We start from the raw sequence: 5,625 nt of genomic DNA, 5'->3' as shown, positions 1-5,625 counted from the left end.
TCACTGTCCCCACATCTGCAAGTGTTCACCAGCCCAGAAACTCTTCAAACACTGTCCTTTTTGGTTTTTATGGAGGCTTCATTGTATAGGCACAATTCATTAAATGTAGGCCATCAGTAATTTAACTTAATCTCCAGCTCCTCTCCCTCCCAGGAGGTAGGAGGTGGGACTGAAAATTTCAACCCTCCAATCACACGGTTAGTGCCCCTGGCAACCTGTGCCCACCCTTAGGAGATCTTTGGGGCTTTCCCAAAGTCTCCTCATTAACATAACAAAAGGCACCTTTAGGGCTCTCAACAGTTAGGAAAGTCTCAGTGTTTTAGGAACTGTGTGCCAGAAGTGTGAGGAAGGCCAAATAAGATTTATTATAAATCACAACGATCACATCTTCCTTACCCGCCTAATTATAGCTCATCTTTAAGACACACTTCCGCTATCATCTCCTCCAGTAAACCATCCCCATCTTAGGTTAGGTGCCCGTAATGATGATTTTCTCTACACAACATCCTGCCCTTACATCTATGGAAGAATACGAGTGTGTCTTAATTCTCACTGACTTACTTGTCTGTATTTTTAAAAAATCAGGCCATAAGCTCCTCAGAAGAGTGCATTTTGTACTCTCCGATTCCCCAGACGGACCTAGTATAGATGGCACAAAGAAGGGTCTCAGTAAATGTTGGCTGACAGAGCAGTAATTGAACAATTCTCTGCATATATTTATTACTTACCACAAAACGAAAATGTACCCAACATGACATTGTACAAATGTCCTGGTTTCAACCATGCACAAAATTATGTATGCATGAGGGCGGGAACTAAAAAGGAAGGGAAATGCCCATAATCAGTTGGAACTGTGGGTATCTTTTTATTTTTCTCTTTAATGTCCTAATATCACAACGCTGCCACTGTTAAAATAAATGAAAATGTGTAGACATCTGGTTCCAAAGCGTCAACAGCCTTGTCACTTGCAGCACGGACCGCTGATTGGCTTAACCTGGTAGTTTCTTAGAAATGCAGACTCTCAGACCTCACCCCAGACCTACAGCATTAGAACCTGCATTTTAGCGAGACCCCCCGCCCCCGTGATTTTGTATGCGTATGGAAGTTTGCGAAGAACACGACCCTCAATACAGTCCTTCACCCTTTCCTTTATTAAATTTACGGCCATTTGTTTAACAGACCTTTTTGCAAAGATTCCGAGGACAACACGATAAACCGAGCTTATTCACATCTCTGCCAGGGCTTTCTGCGTCTTCTGAGCTCGGTTCTATCAGCCCCTTCTAGCAATCTAGAGTGGGTAGTGGGCTGCGCACAGGGGAGTCGCCGCGCGGGTCGCGCCGCGCAGCACGGCAGGGCCGCCGGCCGCAGCCTCCAGGCCCGCGGCGCCGCATCTCCCCGCGCCGGGCACGGTGGCGCGCGCCTGTAATCCCAGCTTCCCGGGAGGCTGAGGTCGGCGGATCGTGGGTGCCCGGGGGTTCGGGACTACCGCGCTGTGTAGAGCGGGCGTCCGCACCGGGCCTGGCACCAACATGGGGCTCCCGGGGGAGCCCGGGGGTACCAGGTTGTCTAAGGAGGGGGGGACCCGGCCCAGGCCGGACACGGAGCAGGTCAAACTCCCCGTGTTGGGCGGCGGTGGGACCGCGCCTGCGAGCAGTGCCTGCAGTTCTGCCCGGACATCCGACGAGACCCGGTCTCTTTTGTTTAATCTTCCCTGGATTCTCTTTTTGAAGACTCGTTTTTCCCCAGTATTATTTTTGCACACAGCAGACCACCTAACTTCACGGAGTACACGGGGCGGCGTACATACTACTGTTAAAAGATAAACTGAGGCATATTAAAATTTTTAACATTTTACTTGAGCAAAAATCGATTCCAATCGAGCAGCATCCAATCTAGCAGGTAGGAAGGAGTTCCGAGGAGCCCTACAAAATGAAAGACTTTAGTAGGCAGAAGGGAGCAGGAACAAGGAAGTTATACTAGGCAAAAAAGCAGGTTGGCTATTGCTAGGTTACTTTCCTTTAGGGGGGTGGCAGGAGTCTATCAGACAGATAACCTAACTAGTAGTGCTGATCAGGTGATTCCTGATTGAATGGTTTTAGATTACATTTCTAGGGGGCAGAGGCCCTACTTAGGTCTAGGTTTGGTGACAATGAGGCTTAGCATAAATGACTCCATTTTGGGCCTGTCTTTTTTTTTTTTTTTTAACACTAGTGTATACTTTATCTTTAGGTTTTGCACACAAAGGGTGTGCAAAAGGGTGGTGTAGTCAGTCCACACTGGAAGAAGCTCTTCTTAGTGACTTATTATCCTGGGGATTTCTCCACCCTGCAATCAGCCTTTCCCAAAACAGTAAGGCTGTACTGCGTTTTGTAAATACTGCTGCATTATATTGCATCGCATGACAATTGTATAATCCAAGACAGATTTGCCACAGGTCTGAACTTCCAAGTTTTTTCAGGAACTTCTCACTCAAAAACCTGTACACAAATGTTCTTCCTGGATTGGACAAAAGACCTAAAGAGACATTTCACCAAAGCAGATATATGGATGGCAAATAAGCACATGGAGAGGTTTTCAACATCATTAGCCACTGAGGAAATGCAAATTACAACCACAATGAGATGTCACTGTATACCTATCAGAATGGCTAAACTAAAACTAGTAACAATGCCAAGTGTTGATGAGGCTATATACATTGCTAGTGGGAATGTAAAATGGTGCAGCCACTCTGGGAAACACTTTGACAGTTTCTTTAAAAACTAAACATGCAAGTACCATGCCACCCAGAAGTTGCACTCCTGGACATTCAACCCAGAGAAATGAAGACTGATGTTTATACAAAAACCTATCCTCAAATATTTATAGCAGATTTATTCATAATAGTAAAAAGCTGGAAACAACCCAAGTGTCCTTTAATGGGGAATGTTCAAACTGTGGTAAACTCATACCACAGAATAGCATTCAGTAATAAAAAGGAATGAACTATTGAAGCACTCAACAACCTGGATGAATTTCCAAAGAATTACAGTGAGTGCAAAAAGCCAATCCCAATAGGTTACATACTATATGTTTCCATTTATATAACATTGTTGAAATTACAAAATTATAGAAATGGACAACAGACTAGTGGTGGCCAGATGTTGGGGGGGGCAGGAGGAAAGTGGCTGTGGCTATAAAAGGGCAACATGAGGATCCTAGTGGTGATGGAAATGTTCTGTATCTTGACTTTATCAATATCAATACCCTGCTCCTGATATTGCATTATAGTTTTGCAAGATGTCACCATTGGGGGCAACTCAGTAAAGGGTACATGAGATATTTCTGTATTATTTCTTAAAATTGCAGGTGAATCTACAATTATGCATAATTTAAAAATTGAATTAAAAAAAGACAGAGGTCAGGACACTGAGATGCAGCCATTTCTAAAGAGTCCTTAGAAGTGGGGGAGAGGGAAGATGGAAACAGAACAGCTGGAGAGTACAGAGAAGAAAACGTCCAAGGAAGACTGATTCAGGAAGGATGAGTTGTCAATAGTTTGTGTCCTGCACAGAATTAAGTTTAGGGCCAAAAAAAGAGACAAAGCATTAGAAACTTGGGAAGTTGATGGTAATGGTTTCCTAGGTTTGGAAGGCAGACCTCAGCTGGCAAGTAACTGATGAGGCAAGGAAGTGGAGGCAAATACTTCCTTTAACAAGTTTGGTGGTGGCTGGAAGGAAAGATTCTGGGGAAGAAGCATGAGGGCCGGACAGGAGGGCATGTGTTCTTTTTTTTGTTGTCTGAAGATGGACATGCAGGCATTCTGTAGTTTGAGGAGAGGCAGGTAAGAGGGAGAATCAAAGACACGAGGGCAGAATGGAATCGGGAGAAGGGTCAAAAGCTCAGATGGAATATCCATTAGCCTTGGAAATGAGGGAAAATTTTCCTCTGAGTAGGAAGGAAGAGGTTGGGATATGTGAAGAACTACCAAATTAGGAGGTAGGGAAAAAGGGAGCTACAGGAATATCATGACTCTCTTCTCTCCTTCAAGGCTCAGGCTCAGTTTACCATGCACCCTGCACGCCGCCCCGCCACCGCCCTTCCAGCCAGGAGCCATCTCTTCAATTCAACTCAGATGAGTTCATTTTCCAGGAATCTTTCCTTCAGTTCTCCTGCCATGCCTCCCTCTTTCTCTTTAGAGTTGCCTAGGAGTCCACTTAATAAATATTTATTGAAGGAACATGACGTCGAGAATAAAATGCAATTGGTATTCCTCATATTAAACTTCTCTTTTCCATATCTATCTGGATGACCTGTCTCCTTTGCATTAGAAGCTGGCAGAGAATAAGATTGGGGGAAAGGGAGATCATGAAGTAGAAATGAACAGGAGAAAGAGGAGTACTTTGGGGTCTCTTGACTTTGGCTTACGGTTGTTGGAATAATTCCATGGGAATGAAGAAGGGATAGGTTTGAAGAAAGAGGAACATAGTATGAGTGGAACAGAGCCCGAACCAAGAAAGAAGACACACACTAAATATTACAAAGAAGGGAAAGTAGCTTTCCTTCTGCACGTTTGGATCTACCTCTTTTATTTTGTGAGATGTAGAAGCCCATCCCTAGGCTACTCTGACTGGAAGAATCGTTTTATTGCACAACCCTCTGTCTTCTTTTATGAATTTGAGAAAAAAGTTGCGTCGTGTTTTGGTATGTTCTTGCTTGCAATTTGTTTAATCAGCGTTTTAATGTGGTTTGCGAAAAGAGTCACGCCGAAACCCGGGGTCGAACCACGAACCTCTATATCTCCAGCCTAACGCTCGCCCAGCTGAGCTACTTCGACTCCGCCCACTACATCTTCAAATAATGTCTTATGACTTTATCCTCTGTCTTTTTATTCACTAAATATAAAGAATTTGATAAGCATCATCATAAACACTTTGAGGAAACCAAAGATAAATTTAAAAACGGTTTTCATCCTCGAATGGCTCACCAATTTATGAGGAGAAAGATAAGAAGACAGTTACAAATTAATGTCATAAGAACTGCCGTAACGACTTAGTTAAATCTACAATTTATTCCTGAGTAAATCCACACGTCTGGAGCAGGGAAGGAGACTCTATGCAGCTACGTGGCCCCGATTACTCCTTCTTGGGCGTTGCCACATCTTCCCCTTGTCCAGATTTTATTGGTTGGTGCGGAACAGGAGGTTCATGTATAAAACGAATGGGATCTTGCATTGCCTTATTGAATATTCAGAAAAGGAGTGACGCATGCATACGTATGGAGCATTAGCTTTGTAGCATTATTTTGAGAGCGTTTCGCTAACTTCCCTGGTGGTCTAGTGGTTAGGATTCGGCGCTCTCACCGCCGCGGCCCGGGTTCGATTCCCGGTCAGGGAAAATGTTTTTTCCTCTCGGCTTTCGCGAAACCAAGGGGGAAACTTGTAAATAAGACTAAAAGTTGAAGTGTATACAAGTTTAATTTTCATGAGGCATTTTCTGCCTAGAAACTCTGCAACGTTTTTGATATTCAACCGCAAAATCACAAATGATGTAAATTTCAGTTATTTACAAAATTTTGTTAATGAGCACGCTACCTGACATTGACCAAAAAGCTCGCCACTATCCTGAATGCTTCAAAATTTTAATTATT

At 43.8% G+C, this 5,625-nt stretch overlaps 1 non-coding gene across 1 annotated transcript; it reads left to right on the top strand.

Annotated features, from left to right (window-relative positions):
- Positions 1-5,300: 5,300 nt before the first annotated feature.
- TRNAE-CUC (transfer RNA glutamic acid (anticodon CUC)) lies at positions 5,301-5,372 on the top strand. The gene has a single exon. It is a non-coding gene; the product is annotated as a tRNA-Glu (tRNA).
- The last annotated feature ends 253 nt before the right edge of the window (positions 5,373-5,625 follow it).

This window comes from Globicephala melas, chromosome 11, assembly GCF_963455315.2.
Source record: "Globicephala melas chromosome 11, mGloMel1.2, whole genome shotgun sequence".
Classification (NCBI taxonomy): domain Eukaryota; kingdom Metazoa; phylum Chordata; class Mammalia; order Artiodactyla; family Delphinidae; genus Globicephala; species Globicephala melas.
This window is presented reverse-complemented; position numbering and strand designations above follow the sequence as displayed.